Raw genomic sequence first — 16766 nt, forward strand, 5'->3', positions numbered from 1 at the left:
AAGAGAGAAGGCAAAACCTGTGAGGGTGGACCTCCTAGAACTGCACATAACAAGCAACATACTGCAGTCATCAACATGGAAAAGGCCATTTCAGAAATGACAGACTCTGTTGATTATGCTGCCGAAGGGGGAAAATCCTATAGCTGGAAGGAAGGTTATTTAGTTTTCTTTCACTGCAAGAACTGTGGCACCAGGGTCTGAAAGTGGGATTTCAGAAGTTAGCGCCCTCAAGGAGGGGCACTCTCACCTGCAAAAAGTGACTGACCAGCGCCGTCGGCATTCTCCGGTAAGGGCGCCTCAGGCGATTAGAAATAAACTAACCCCTTCTCAAAGAGAGAAGGCAAAGCTTTGGAGGGTGAACCTCCTAGAACTGCACAGAGCCAGCATTACACAGCAATCAACAGGGGCCAGGTCATTACAGAAATGGTCGAATCTCTGTTGATTTTGGAGGCTGAGGATAAAAAACCCTAGCCGGCTAATCCATAGCTGGAGAGAGGATATTTGGATTCACTCATTCATATTCTTCGCGCCTATAACTACAGTAGTAACAGTAACACACACAAGGAACTAAAAAAAAAGTCCAATAGAACTTATGGGTTCTTGTTGAGCAAATGAGCTGATCAAAATCAATGATTATTAAATATTTAACAATTATGAAGACACCTGTTTTCGGTGTCGAGAAGAGCCGGCTTTGAAATTCACGTGAAAGACACAAAAAAAAAAAGAGCGTCGAAATTTTGCGTCATTTCCGCGCCTCCGTCACGTGAGGCATGCGCGTTTCTTTAATGTCATGTGACGTTAGAGCAATCGGGTCGGTGCCCGTCCGACTGCTAAACAACACAACAACAACCGCGCTCTCTCTCCCTTCCTACACCGTAAGGCAGAAAAGTGTTATATATACATTTACTTTACAATAATAACAACATTTTAAGTAGGTCTCTGCCTGCTCGGGTATTATGTGTGACGAGAAAGAACGCAGTAAAACACGTTAAAGTATTAAATAGAATTGTTTATTAGTACTACTGCTAAAGAGAACATTTTTCATTTTTTTCGTAGATAACGCTTAACTTCATCTCGTGTCCCGTTCATTGGAATTAAGAATGAATTATGAAGGAATTTAACCACTGTGAGCCTCGATAAATAAATAAATAAAGGTATGTATGAACTGTTTATTGTTGATTTTTATCCTTAATAATACTTTAAAAAATATCTCCATGACACAGAAAAAAAGAAATGTCTTTTTTTTTTTTTTTTTTTTTTTTTTTTGTTTATTACATAAATGATTGTCAAGTGTTTGCTTAATGACGTGTAACAATGCTATTTTTTCTCTAGGTAGGAAAAACATTTTTTTTTACTGATCTAAGAAAGTTGTCAAAGTCGAGATTTGTATTTTTTTTTTATTTTTTTTTTTTAGAGTATGTAAGGTAACGCCAAGAAAAAGAGATTGAAACCCTCTTTGAAAACCTAATTGTATATGCAGATTGCAGGTCAGGTACGAATTCTTTTTAAAATTAAAAAGTATATAAATTATAAAAATTGTCACCTGTTTTATATTGACTTTCATTTATTTAAAATTTTTAAACACAGACTGTAGTTTATAAACCGTGTTACTTTTTTTAGATAGGAATTTTAAGTTAAATTCAGTTTTTACAGTATGCTTTTTTTAATTAAATTTTTAAATAAAACTACAAATTAATTAAAAGCCCCCTCTCCCCATATTAAAAATGACGTTCTAAATAACATTATTAGCATGGCCTGTAAACTGCACAAGCACCAAGATAATTCGGTGCTTATGCACGAATTGTACTACTGCGTTATTTTAATGGTATTTTCAAGTTAAATGCAAGTTGGTACTCATGCAGAGAGTGATCCGTGCTGAAATAAGGTTATTTACAAAGCCATTCTTAACATGGGGAGGGGAGGGTGTTTTGTACCTATTCTGTACTTTAACCTTTCAATTGAATAAAAACAAAAACCCCAAAAAACTTTAATTAAACCTGGAAATACGATTTAAAAAAAAAATAGCGCGGATCAGAGACTCTGCATTAGCACCTTCAAGTTTTACAATATCTTAAGACTGCCATCTTTTGTTTAACTTGTTAAGTGAAAGTACAAAATGTCCTCTATTTCTCATGTTAAGAATGGCTTTCTAAATAACGTGATTATTTCGGCGCGATAACATAAATGAACAAACCTCGATAATTTCTTAAAAATGTGGTCGATAAAGTCATGCTGTGTTTTTAAGACTCTTTGAATTTAATAATGCTAATAAGTTTTCGTAACCTTCCTTTTCAACAAGATTGGATATGATATGAATTTGTTTTAATTGGGAGAATCCAGCTGCCTATTAAAAGGGGAGACTCTGGATAGGTACAAAAATTTCCCGTGATTGAGCTCCTTCGGCATTCAACCAACCGGCAATAAACCCGTCCTTCCCCTATCGAAGTAGATAATGATGGGGGGGGGGGGCTCATAGAACCGAACAGATACTACACTCTGGCAGGAGCGCGAAAGCCGATGCTAGTTTTAGTCTTTTAATCAATATCTGTAAGGGAGAGGAGGGATAAAAACCTCACTAATCATATTTACGATTTGTCTTCCACTGGTTCCTGAAACTAAGGATTGATTCTTGCAATAAAAATCTAGTATTATTTTTTTGGTGATCCAATGATCCATATTAATTCCACTACAACAATTATTCATAATTTACAAATGATTAGGTAGAGAAAAATAAATAAAATAAAATAAAATTTCTATTAATCTTAAAAAGAAAAAAATCGTCCGGTGTTTTTGAATTAAACTGAAATAATCCGATTTTTTTTTTTTTAAATCGTGCTGGGCCACTGACATTCGACGCCTTTTCAGTATTGGTATTTACCCCTTTATTTGTTTGGGGATTTATTTTTTTCTTTTGTGTAACAATTACCCATCATGTCGAATTGTTATTTTATTTATTTTTGATCAAATATTTGAGATTTCAGTGAGTGATCACTTTTCTATGTAAATTTAATGTAATATGATCACCCATTATTTCCTGACCATCACCAATTTCCGCACATAATAGTGTGCTAGTGATAACATTATTTTAATATGCATTAACAATTTTTTCTGTTGAGATGGATAATCAGCTGTAGACGTATGTGTGAAGGAAGGGGGTAATTGTTTTCTATTCCTTTATTTCTCGGACTTATGCAGAATAACCACGCAAGTGATTTTTTGGGTTTGTATTACTGTACACATAGATTCGAAAAAGTTGTCAAAAAACAAATATATAAATAAATGTTATCAAAGGCAAGATAAATTGCTTTTCTACCAAAACTGGATATAATTTTCGTGTTTTTATTCAACTTAACATGTTTATTCAGCTCGAAAAGCATAGTGTTTACCGATATGGCGGCCGACTCTCTCTTTAACACGGTAAGTTCGGAAAAAGGTGTAATAAATAATAAACTAGACAAAATACTGTTAGAAATTCGCTCAATATATGTTACTGTGACATAACTTGACATATATTCGGTGGGTTTTTAATAGTATTTTGTCTAGTTTATTATTTATAACACCTTTTCCCGAACTTACCGTGTTAAAGAGAGTCGGCCGCCATTTTGAATTTTCCAATACATCGGTAAACACTGTATGCTTTTTGAGCTGAATAAACATGTTAAATTGAATAAAAACACGAAAATTATATCCAATTTGGTAGAAAAGTAATTTATCTTGCCTTTGATAACATTTGTTATATATTTGTTTTTTGACAACTTTTTCGAATCTGTGTACAGTAATACAAACCCGATTTTTTTTTTTAACATAATTTTTAATTGCTTTGTAATTGCAGTTTTTTTGTTTTTTTTTGTTCACATTTTTCTTTCAAAAAGTAAAACATTGCTCGTAAGGGCTATACAAGCTATGTGAGGGTGTTAACGAGCCGTGCTCGTTCGTGCGCCAGTTTCTGTTCCACGGGCAAGCTAGTGCGCTTGGGGTTCATTTTGGGCATCGTTTCTGGCAATGTTCAAGCGTGAGGTGGGTGCATGGCTAGAACGCATACATTCAGAAGACTAGTGTTTCCTATTAACAAAGGAAAACCATGCCGTGCAAAAGACAGTGTTTTATGCTTATGCATTTGTTACTGTGCTGTTTTTTTAAAAATAGTATTTTAAAGTTAAATTCAATTTTTACTGTATTTTTTGTTCTTCAAATTGTTAAATAAAAGTAAAGCATAGTTAAAAAAAACACCCTTCCCTCTACATGTTAAGAATGGCTTCCTAAATGTTATTTCAGTGTGGTAACATAGATGCACAAGTATTCATTGTTTCTATGTTATGTAATAGAAAACCACGCTAGGGTCTTTACTTCAGTACCACAATAAAGAATAGACCATTCTCGTAATAACCTTTCCTTGTTGATTACAGAGTAGAGTATGTCCTGTGCAGTTCTAAGAGGTAGGTCCACTCTCCGAGGCTTTGCCTTTTCTCTTTGAGAAGGAGGTTAGTTTATTACTAATCGTCTGAGGCGCTCTTACCGGAGAATGCCGACGGGGCTGTCTAGGCACTTATTGCGGGTGAAAGTGTCCCTGTTTGGAGGGTGGTGGTGACTTTTCAATCCCACATTCCAACCCTTGTGTCACATTTCTCGTGGTGGGAGAAAAATAAATACCTATATAATGAATTCACTACTTTATGGAAATTGTCGACGTTCACAAAAAATGCAACCCGCCTCGTACTGCTTTGCAACTTTGCATCTTTAAAATGCACTTTGAAAGAATGGAGACAAACGTTGAGTTTTATAAACTAGATTTATGAAAATGATTCTACCGATTAAAATGTTTGGTAAAAATTCAAATTAAATAATTCTTTACTGACATATGTAATTGTATAACAAAAAAAATAAAAATCAATATTTAGGGGGTGCTCAGTTCTAATCAATATTTTCGGATTATTTTATATAAAGATTTATGGTTATCTTCAAGTTTCGTCACCCTACATTGTTAACAGGAAAACTTTTTAGTATATATACTTATGTGTGTGTACAAAAAAAAGGGAAAAAAGTGATGCTTATGTTGGGTGAGTCCAACCGTTGGTGGCTAAATGAACCAACATAGTGAAGCATGCAAATGGTATTATTGTCAAAGGGGTTGGAGGTAGTTTAAAACCTATAAGAGAGGTTCTTTCATTCTCTCCCCGAGTCGAATTTTAGTTATGACGACTAGACCCGGTTGTTAAACTTGCTTTGGCAAGCATTTTTCATTCTGTTCTTACTAGACTCGGTTGGGGGGGGGGGGTTGCTAAAAGAGTATTTCTTTTTTACAACCCTGACATTTGCCTGCTCACCTTGGAGCGTCGCCCTTCGGCTCATTTTTTTTTTTTTTTTCGACAGTTTCTAATAAAATAAATCAATTCTCCATATTGGAACTTGATGAGAACATGCACTCTTATGTAAAATATTTTTCATTTATTATTTAATTGGAATTCGTTATTGAGATGAGCATTATTTATTTATTTATTTATTGCAGACTATTATCCTCATCTTTTAGTTGTTTCACAACGTTTCCGACAACTATTCCTCTCGCCTTTGTTAGGTGGTTACCACGACGGGATAGAAACTCCGAATCTCCTAACTCCATCCTCAGCAATTACTGCCTTCCATAGTTGTTGCCATCTCACCACGTTTTGACCAACTAAGCTTCTGGCCGGCTTTGGGTAGGATTGAAACCGCTATCTTCAGATGATGCTCACCTGGAACTGTTGAGATTCAACGTCTCTATTCACTGTGACCCGGTAACGCAATTCAATTTTTGAGTGTGACGACAATTTTGAATGAATATTCCTTCCAAACAGACCCGGATAATCTCAAAATCACTTTTTTACGAGTAAGTCTTTAGTTGATATTCTAGTGCACATGAGACTTGAAGATTGCTTATCAAAAAGCAAAACAATTTGAAAAAAAGAAAAACATCCAAGCAAAACCTTTGTAAATGTCTGGTGACGAATCTTGTAGATAATCATATAAAATAATTGGAAAAGGGCAAATTTCAAGCCAAATTAAAAAAAAGGCTGAACTGTTTAAAAAAGGCTAAATTGGCAAGATTCTAAAAGTAAAAGTTTGGCAGAGTATTCGTATCCTTGTTTTTTACATAAACTTTGAGGTTTATGGTCTTGGTGATGAAGTTCTTGACATTGTTAGGATTTTTCTGATCAAAGCTTGTGAGTAACTCCTTGATAGAGTATCTTCACATTTTCCTATCAATACTCGTGTTCTTCAGGGTCCTATTTTACGTCCAATGTTGTTTCTTTATATAAATGACCTTCAAGAGAATATTAAAATTAACATTTACGCTGATGACATTCTCTATCGCTTCTCGTCCATCTTCCTCGGATCAGGTGAAATATGCAATTGATCTAAAAATTGATTTGTGTCCTATTATGGATTGGGGGTAAGAAATGGTTTGTTTCGTTTAATTCTGTTAGGAGTCTATTTTCTTTCAATCATAGGTGTGTCCCTTTTTTTCATGAGATTCTTATGGATGGCTCTGCTCTCGCTGAGAAATCGACTAAAACTCGTTGGACTTTCTCATCAAATCTTTCTTGGAGTCCATATATTACATCCATTGCTCTCTCTGCTTCTCGTAAAGTCGGTTCCCTCTATCGTTCTAAACACTTTCTCACACCTCAGGCTATTCTCTATCTCTACAAATCTATTATCAGACCATGTATGGAGTATTGTTGCCGTATTTGGGCTGATAAATCTGTGTCCCATTTGAATGTTCTTGAAGAATTGCAAAAGCGTATGCATAATTTGATTGGCTCCACACTTAATTACTGCATCCTTTCTCTCATAGACGTGATGTTGCTAATCTCGGTCTTGTTGACCTAGTCTCCATCAATTCCCTGTTTTAATATCTCATTGTAATACAGCTTCCTATTCCTCTAGCTTCTTTCCAAAGACTGCAAGGTTGTGAAACTCTCTTCCTGCTCACGATTTTCCTTTTACCTACGGCCTTGATCTTTTCAAGACTAAGGTTAATAGACATCGCCTTCCTTTGCAATAATCAGCTTTCATTCTTGTTAGCTACTTGCATCGAGTGGCTTCATGTTTTGTCTTGAGCGATTTCTATGAAAAAAAGTGACCTCATCTATGCATGAAAATGATTTATTTGGAATTTTATTTTTGATAATTGTTTGCTAACATGATGAAATTTGCAGTCTTTTATATAAACCGCCCCCCCCTAAAAAAAAACTATTTTATGTGGAATATGAAGCATGCTACTTTAAATTGGATTTTCAAGTTAAAATCCGATTGTTAACTTTTAATTAAATTGTTAGATGAAAGTGCAGAATATTTACAAAACATCTCCCCCTCCATGTGTTAAAAATGGAGTTCTAAATGTTATTTTAACACCGTCTGTGTTCTGTCTAAATACTGAAAAGAAAACAAAAACTATGCGGTCTCTATTCCGAAGCCCCCTCTCTCTCCAATTTTCATTTTTACTTTCCTTTCAAGTTAACAAAACCAAATATATATTTTTCTTAACCGATCCCTAAACGATCGATGGTGTTTCCAAACCAACAAATAGTTCAAATCATTTATTTGTTAATATATTATGTAGGTGAGTGTAATTTTGTTTACTTGCAAAACCGGTTTTAGAAAATGAATGTCCTTTGGAATGATCCATTCTTGGCTTTAAGTTTGCTTTTTTTTTTTCTTTTTTTTGCAGCACAGTCAATACTTATCTCTACAATTAGAAAGAAAACAAAGCAAAAAAAAACACGATATGATTTGGGAATCTTAAGTAGGACGACCCCCGGTGTGCTTGAGGTATTATGGTGAATGAAACTTTAGCTAGGATCAAGCATAGACAAACAAAGGTATAGGGACGAGGATAACAATAGACACCCACTCCCAAATTTTTGAGTGGCTTTGTGTCTAATTTTTTGTTCATTTCTGTTTTCACTTTTCAGAGTGAATAAAATATATATAACTCAAAGTGTAGTATCTGTTCTGATACCACACTTCAATTTCTTCTCTCTCAGTGGAGGAGAAATCCTTCATGATTGAGATAATTTTTATTTTTGTTCCTTTTGTCCATGTTAAAAAAACGACCTTGGTGTCTAACTCTGTCATGTGGGAAGGTACTTGATGTTAAATGGGCTGGTAAACAGCAAAACAAAATAAACCAAATACAATACGCAAAAGTCCAGCTAGAATTTGTCACTGACAACTTTCTCTCTCAAATCCCATCCGAAGGTAAGTTATATGACCGCACGACACACACACACACGAGGGCGCTTTCCTCTTTGATTATTACATTCAAGTCTATAGTACTATTATATAAAAGTCACTTTGTGTGTGTATGAATTCCTTCCTCATAGATTCCGAAATGGTTGAGCCTGTCTTTAGCAAATTTTACACAAAGGTAATTTATGTCTGGCAGTGTTCTTAGATATGTTTTATACAGAAATTCATCCGATAAGTATCGAAAAAAATCCGATCCTAAAAATAGTCTTTTTTATAAATAAAACATTTTTACAGGGGAATGTTTTGTTACAACGGCCAAGGAAGATAAAATCTCGGCAAATCATTTAAAAAAACAAAAAACAAACAATTATTGTCATCTGGAGATAAAGCTCAGTAGTAGAGCATTCAACTACAGATTGAATGATCCTCTGTTTAAGCCCGGGTGTACCTCACCATTTTATTTTAATTGTTATTAATGAGTTCAATTTACGATAAAAGAGGTACCATTTAAAATCGCTGCAAATCATTTACTCATTTGCATATTTTAAAACTAAACCTTAATCAGAAGTGACTTTTCCAGGGCATTCATTATCAAGCCTAAAATATCAGCTGACATGATATTGTAAACAGACGGAATTTGATGAAGGACATTATTTAAAAAATTTTTTTTTGCAAATTAATCCACCATGTAAATTATTCCTCATAATATCTAATCACCAATAGGAGATTGATTCTGTAATATTATACAGGCAATTTGTATAACTTAAAATATGTTTAAGCATATTGTGTGACCGGGCAACATCAGGCACCCAGCTAGTATTAATAAAACTGTTTCCCAACAAATATATTGCCCTTAGATTTTTTTTTTTTTTTTTTTAAGGACCCAAGATAAAACAAGCTGAGCATAAGTAGAAAGGTACAATGACTCCATGATGACTGATATTGGAAAGTATCCTACAGTCCAAAAACATAAAAAGTTCCAGATTTAGTAGGGATTTTGTCTTGAGAGGAGCCACCTTAGCTTTAACAAAAATCAAACAACATTCATTCTTTTGTCTTGTATACAAGGAAAAGCCATAAGCTGCCTCCGAACCATCACAGAAGCACAAGAATAGGGTCCAAAAAGTTTTCAATCTAACAGGTCCCACTTTGTCAACTAAGCTCCAACCCCTTTCCTATCCCTGCAATTTTACATCTGTGCCTGTTTTACAAATATTTTAATACAATGTGCTCTGACAAACTCGTACTTGTGCCCCCTTGACGTACATATCCCTGACAAACCCGCTTAGCAACAAAATCTCACCTCTTCACTGAGGTCCATAAATGCCAGAAAGCTTTCTACTCTTAGAGTTTCTTCCCTCAAACAGCTAGACTTTGGAATTCCCTTCCTACTGCCTGCTTCCCTGACATGGAGGTTTAAATGTAACATAAACCAACATCTTAATCTTTGCTAGTCATGATCCCAAATAGTAGCCTCTTAGGTTCAAGTAGCGATATGCCTTATTAGGGGTGAACGTGAGCAAAAAAAAAAAAAGAAAAAAATTCAGTTGAATACTTTTTTCTTAAGGCTCTTCTAAGGAACTTCACATCGCTCGATTGACTAAATTTCCCAGCCAATGACCTCCAAACATCATGGAGTTCTCCCTGAACCTCCTGGTTCCAACACAATTTAATTTTTCATAATTTATTGATAAGAATTCTTCTCTGAATTGTAACAGGAAGACACTAGGACAAAGGATCATAGCTTTCAGAAAACTGCACTAAAATACAGTCTAGTGTTAACAGGATTAATCACTATGGGCACAAGACCCGTAAAATTTTGCTGAGGGAAATAAACATATCCCAGCACTTTTTTCGACATAGCAAGGGGAGATGATCATAGCCTCTTGTAAAATTAGACTTGCACGTTTGCAAACCAAATCCAAATTCTTTCAACCGGTCATGAATGGAATGATAAATAGAGCTGAATGAGTCAATATCACTGTAGGTTTTGACAACGTAAAAATTATTGGATAAAATGTCAGATGTTCCATCACGGCATGATACTTGAGTATAAAAATCAAGAAAAAGGAACTAGCATTAAAGCCAAAAATAATAAATTTGTACCTAAAGGTACACAAACGGTCACCATCCATGAGGAAAAATCAGTCTATTTTGGTCCTTTTCAGTCCTTAACAGTCCTTAACCTGACTTTCAAAAAAAGGCTTTCTTGAGTTTTCTTGGGAGCACATAATTTTTTTTTTTTTTTTTTCTAAAAACTACTAACAAGTCCAATAATTTGGCTGTTTGCCAAATTATTGGACTTGTTAGTATATTGTTATTGGACTTGTTTGTATATGTGATGTCACCTCCAACCTTTTTTAAATGGTTGAATACCTGTCCAATCTTAGTGATGACTTTTGCAACTTGTTTAATCACCGGACGATGAGGGATCAACAATATTTTGTCTTTCCAGGATACATGTGTGGTTTCAATAATGTCCATCTTTTTATACTTCCTGGAGACATTGATATAATCTTCATAAATTCTCTTTTTCATTAGAGTTAGCGGTTCTTGTACAGTTTAGTCAAGACATTAAAAAATGAAAATACCGAAAAAAGTTTAAATTGTATGTATCTGTTATAGAACGAAGTTCTCCAAAAAAAAAATTTCACTTAATTTCATCATTTTTTTAATTTTTTTTACAGCGGAAAAACACGTTTTTATGAGAGTGCGTTGAAGGCAGCCATCTTGGATTTTAAAAAATTTTGTTTGAATTTTAGAAATGCCAAAGGGAGATAACTCCAGTTAAAGCGCTGACACCCCTTCCCATCTTTAATACTAGCTTTACTTCCTAAAAATCGAACATTTTGCTCGGTATCATAACAAATTGTTTTTTTCGCTGTAATAAAAACTACTTGATGAAATGAAGTGAAATTTTTTTTCGGAGAACTTCGTTCCATAACGGATACGTACAATTTAAACTTTTTTCGATATTTTCATTTTTTAATGTCTTGACTAAACTGTACAAGTACCGAGTAAGCCACTCTTTCCATAATCTTCCAGCAAGGGACTTAATTTGATTCTACCTGACATTTCCTCCTACCTCCCCTCTTTCATAACAAGAGTTTCTTTAAAAACTTCAATTTTGTCCTCATCATAGGATGACAATTCTGACAGTTAAGATAAAAAAACAAAAATCAAAAAAAAACTCAATTCCCCTCTCTACAGAGGATTTTTCAAAGGAAGGTCCCCACAGATTAGGGTAAGAAAGAACAAGATTCAATGCTCTGTCAAAGAAGTAACTAGCATTAAGGAATAATAATAGAATTTGAGAATGAAGGGAAACCACATTGTTTCTTAATTTTCTTAAAACCTTTCCTCAAGAAGGAACTTATGTCTGAAAGGAATAACACCATTTAAAGTTTGCCAGGCAGATCCGTCCAGGCATTTAATTAAATTAAAATTCAAGCATTGGATCAGATTTAACCCTACAATATCATCCAATGTGGAATGGTTAAAGTTATAACCTGAACTTATGCGGCATCCCGCCTCATTTATATTTGTTACAATCACGTCAAAGTGAAGAATATAGAATTTCAGATTTAATCCATCAGTGAATAATGCATCAAAGTAAATAGGTTTTTGAGATCCCAATTTTAGGGATCATGTGAGTTGTCGAAAATTTATGGTTTTTAGTACCTATGAAGGTACTTATGGTATTCTAACAGATTTTGAGTGCGTACTCTTCAGAGAACCTAATTTTTTGTATACTGGGCTAGAAAAGAACGTTAGCTACTCGTGTTGATGAGATAATTCAATAGACATTATTGAACCCTTATAGGTGATCCTTTTCTCCCTTTTACTGACATGTATAGGACAAATGCACTAGTCAAAGCCTGAGGGCAAGGAAGTCTTTGCTACAAAGGATTGCAAAATTTTTTGGCACATTGCAGAAAGACGTGAACGTTCTTTCATATCAAAATTAGTAGTACTAATATGATTAAACAGTAGAAGAAAACTTGTGCTGGTAATGTGCACCTGGTCCCTCAATATTACAGGTCGTATGAAAGAAGTAATGGCGGAACTATTTTATACACAAAGTATTTTTATGGGGGAGACGGAAGATGAGGATTGATGGTTTGAATTGTTCAAACTATTCTCTTCTTGGTTGTTAATTTCACAACTTTTCGACCGTCTGTGAAAATAGTCTACCTTAGTGGATTACCTAAAGGGTTTCAGTTTAAAAGTTCCTTTAGATTCCCAAAATCAAAAGGCTCCACTTGGTAAATGCTAAGGGTTACATTGGCCGAAACATGAGTAAAAAAAAAAAAAAAGAGAATAGTAGTTTGAATAATCAAAACAATAGGAATTATTTTTTTAAGTTAATTTTTCTGCCATCACACATAAAAAAGCTCAAGTAATTATTAATGATAGGCAACGATCAGCATTGACTGGGGCTGGATCAAATTAACATATGTGATTGAGATTGGACAGCGTTGGCTATATCAAATAAAGTAAACTTCATTTGATATAGTCAACACTGCCTATCTTAGATATCGCCCTAGAAATAAAAATGGTGGTGGTCCGAATGGCTAGAGTTGCATATCTTGCATTATTTAAAACCTGTTTCTCTCATTGTTGAAGGGGACTTTTGGATTTGTATGTTTAATTACTGACTTATTGCATCTTTTTTATACTGGCTTTTCATTGTGTTAGGTTCTTTTCCCCTTTGACACACATGCTTAATAAGTAGCAAAATCCGACCCTTTATTGTCCCATTCTTGAGGTCCTTAGCCTTCTACTCTAATAGTTTCTTCCTTTGGACGGCTAGACTGTGGAATTCCTTCCCTGCTTTCACTAACCTTCAGAAGTTTAAATGTAATGTGAACAGATATCTCACTGTTAAACTTCTCCACAGTCCCCATGTAGTAGTTTCTTATGTCCCAGTAGCAATTTACCTTGTTTGAAGTTAAAAGGAATAAAAAAAAAAAAATGGCTAGTTTTGACTCTTAAAATAATTCACTGTTAAGCACTCATTCATTGTTAATTAAACATTATTTCTATTAAGTTGACTTAGGATGATTCAACTACTGCTTCCCACGGCCTCAAGATGTTACACAAAGTTGCTTAATACGAGGAAAATCGATTCCTCCAAAGGAGCAATTCTGGCAGGTACAAAAATAATCGAACGGACCATTATCACTCCTCTGATAGAGGCACTGCAAGCAATCTACGATAAACTTTAAAAATGCAAGATGCATTTCTATATATTAATAGTAGTGGTGGGGAAACTAATCAGAATTGATTTGGAGAAAATTTTAGCTTAATTTCCGATTCCAAAAACGATTCTTATTTTTTGTCAAAAAAAAAAAAAAAATGCAATCAACACAGATGCATGTATTTGCTATAAGTTGTTCATTTACAACATAAAACTAAGGGCCATAAAAACAGGTTATATATCCCATTCCCATCGACCCACCAATTCTAATTTTTTTTTTTTTTTATTGGTCAATTATGGTAAACAAAGTAAACATTCTTAAATTCGTTTGACTCTTTCCTGATTAAACTTTTTTTTTTTTTTTTCACATACTTACCAAACATCTCTATGCCGGCTTCCAGGAAGTTAGCAGTTGATTATTAACAGATTTGAAATTCTCTGCACAATTTTTTACAATTTCGCCAGTGCCAGCTCGACACTCGGTTGTCTGGTCATTGGTTTCTTCTGAAATAATGTTTTATTGTATTTTTTCACTCGGGGCAAAACTTAAAGACAAAAATCCCAGTTTTATCAAAATCTTGGATAAAATACATAAAGGGAAAAACATTGAGAAGTTTGTCAAGTAAAATAAATAAAATATATGTACATTTAAAGGTACCTTGCCCTCTAAAAAGGATATTGAAGTATTTGTTACTGTATAAACAGAAAAAAAAAGTGTTACAAAATGCAAGATAAGTTACTCTTCTACTTAGATGAATAAGATTATTTAAGTGTTTTTAGTTCAAAATAAAATTAGTGTCCACTCTAGTAAATTAGAACAAAAAAAAATACCTGTTCATAAGCCCTGCACGAAGAACCCTTGATAACCACTCAAGCTTGAAAATTAAATAAAATGGTGGTAGAAAGACATCAAATGTCAACAATCGTGCAAAAATGTAATTTGCTATCAGTATTTCGTTTAATTCCTGATTTTTGAGCAATAAGTAAGATTAGTGGTAAAAATTTGAATGTCCATAAAAAGTTGGAATGGCTGGAATTGATGGTCATTTTTTATAAAATTTATACATGAAACTGATTTCTTACTCGGAATTCTAATTATTTTGGCTTCATAATTATCTAAAAAAAAAAATTAAAAAAAGGGGTAGATTCTACCCTTTTTTTTTTTTTTTTAGATAGATTTTGGAATAATTTAGCTAAATGGGGTTAATCTACAAATGTGCCATTATTATTATTAATATTATCTTTTTCTTTTACAGTAAAGCAAATCAATCTTTCCCACAGAGACGTTACAAGCCTGTCTTTGCTTTATCGTTATTTTCATTGCAAGTGCTCGTCTGAGCTCCAATATGTGCTCCTCCTTCGCTAAACTTTCACGAAAAAAACATTCATCTAGCTGAAATCACTATCAACAATTTCCCCCACTCTTTATCTGTGCCTAAACCTAAACGTAGATTCCATGAACAAAGCTTTTTTTCTTAGAACTACACGGCTGTGTAACTCTTATGTTTCCCTGTCCTGTTTTCCAACTGACTACAATGTGGTCATCTTCAAGTCCAATGTAAACAAGTTCTTGATGAGCCAACCCCCTTGAGTAATCCAATTTACCAAATTTCTACTACTAACGATTACTATGTTATCATCCCATTGACTACTGTACACTCATTAACCCTTATCCTCATGTGGCTGCTGAGCCTTGATAAGTGGTGACTCCATTGTAAAAAAAAAAAAAACTGTCAAAATGATGCTAAGGTGAACAGCGATGGATGAAACTGCAGCTTTGCTTCCAAACTATTTTAGATTACGTTTTCTGACTCTGACCAAGTAATCGATATATCACAAGTTACCTACACAACTTTTACTTAATTGGGTGCTGAAGTGTTAAACCACAAACATGCCAGGATTCTATTGCATATGTCCAGGGTTACCAGCTCTTGGAATGGAGTTAGGCTTATGATAACTGTTACTATTTTTGCAAATCAACAATTCTACAAGCTGTATAGTCAGAATGCTTTTTTATTTTTTCTTACAACTTGACACAAATTTGTTTTTTAGTGTAGCTCCCTAAAAAGTAAAAAAGGGCCATTCTGGATTGGGACAAAGATGAAAATAGTCTCAGTCAAGAAGAATTTTCCTTTCACAAACCTGGGACATAAAAGGTGAAGTGTAGCCTCGGAACACATACATTTTGTTCTTAGCCAAAAGAACCAGCTGAGAAAAAATGTGCTGGTCGTTATTTCATTTAAGGTAAAAGAAAAAAAGAAAAAGATTGCTGCTGCTAATAACTTGTAATTCACATGTTCAGGATTTCCTTAAATTTATCTGATGAATTAAACTGCTCGATGATGACTGGCTTGTTCAGACAATAATAGGATTGGAAACGTTAGGAGATTTTAATTTATTTCCTCCTCATTTACGTACAAAACACGGATATGAATTTTATATCCTGGAAAAAAAAAGATAACCCTATTCATTTACACTTGACGTCTCAATTTTTACTGGAAGCATTCAACCTTTAGGTTTGAACGAAATAACAGAATTTTTTTTTTTTATTGTTTGTGTTTTGCACACAGTATAATCTGGAGACAAAGATATTAATATTTTCAAGCAATTATTTTTCCACGGTGAGACTGATTTGTTTTACTGGAATTTAATATGTGAGTAAAAATTATTTGCATTTTTTTTCTTTTTATTTTTTTGCATGGCTCTTTTTCTTTTTATTTCGTTTAATAAATTAAACAAAATACTCCTCTCTTGTCCAACTACCATATATATATATATATATATATATATATATATATATATATATATATATATATCTATATATATATATACATACAAATTCTGTTAAATTTTCTAAGACAAAGATGAAATCTATGGAAGAATGTCAGTTAATCCTGAGGATTTTAAACATACTTTAGATGAGTTTTCGTTTTGATTAACTGGTCCTGATTAGTTGATTAGTGAATATATTAATTGAACTTTGTGCAATTTGAATTGTCTGAATCTTGATAAATGATGGTACTAACAAATACCATCGCTAGTTCTCCCGTCGTTCAAGATTTTTTTTTTTGTGATTTTGAAGAATTTTTTTTCTTGGCAAAATTTATTGTCATATGCTTATATTCGTTTTGGTTTGACAGGATCATCTCCTGAATCAGGGTTGCCCTTTCCACCCAAGTTTTATTTATAAGTTAGTGTAAGTCTTTCCAGTTAGATCATGCCAATCATGAAGTTCCTCTACTGCTTTACAAGTTTAGATCTCTTTCTGGTATAGCAGAAAGATTTGTAAATCCTGTATCTACTAAAGAGATTTTATATTCCTTTTTGTTACATCTGT

The 16766-nt window shown here is 33.8% G+C and overlaps 1 protein-coding gene across 3 annotated transcripts in view; it reads left to right on the top strand.

The window, feature by feature from the left end:
* The first annotated feature begins 784 nt into the window (after positions 1–784).
* The window catches only part of LOC145284452 (serine/threonine-protein kinase 11-interacting protein-like), a 161446-nt gene continuing 145464 nt past the window's right edge, over positions 785–16766 (top strand). The window contains exons 1-2 of one of the 3 annotated variants that reach the window (XM_080133275.1): positions 845–875; positions 1057–1154. The gene's annotated coding sequence lies outside the window, so the exon portion shown is untranslated. Of the gene's footprint in view, positions 1155–15902; positions 16084–16766 lie in introns of those variants that run through there. The other 2 variants (XM_080133277.1, XM_080133276.1) reach the window with 2 other exon arrangements.

The sequence above is a fragment of the Euprymna scolopes genome, chromosome 9 (genome assembly GCF_053919585.1).
Source record: "Euprymna scolopes isolate OS-2025 chromosome 9, ASM5391958v1, whole genome shotgun sequence".
NCBI lineage: Eukaryota > Metazoa > Mollusca > Cephalopoda > Sepiida > Sepiolidae > Euprymna > Euprymna scolopes.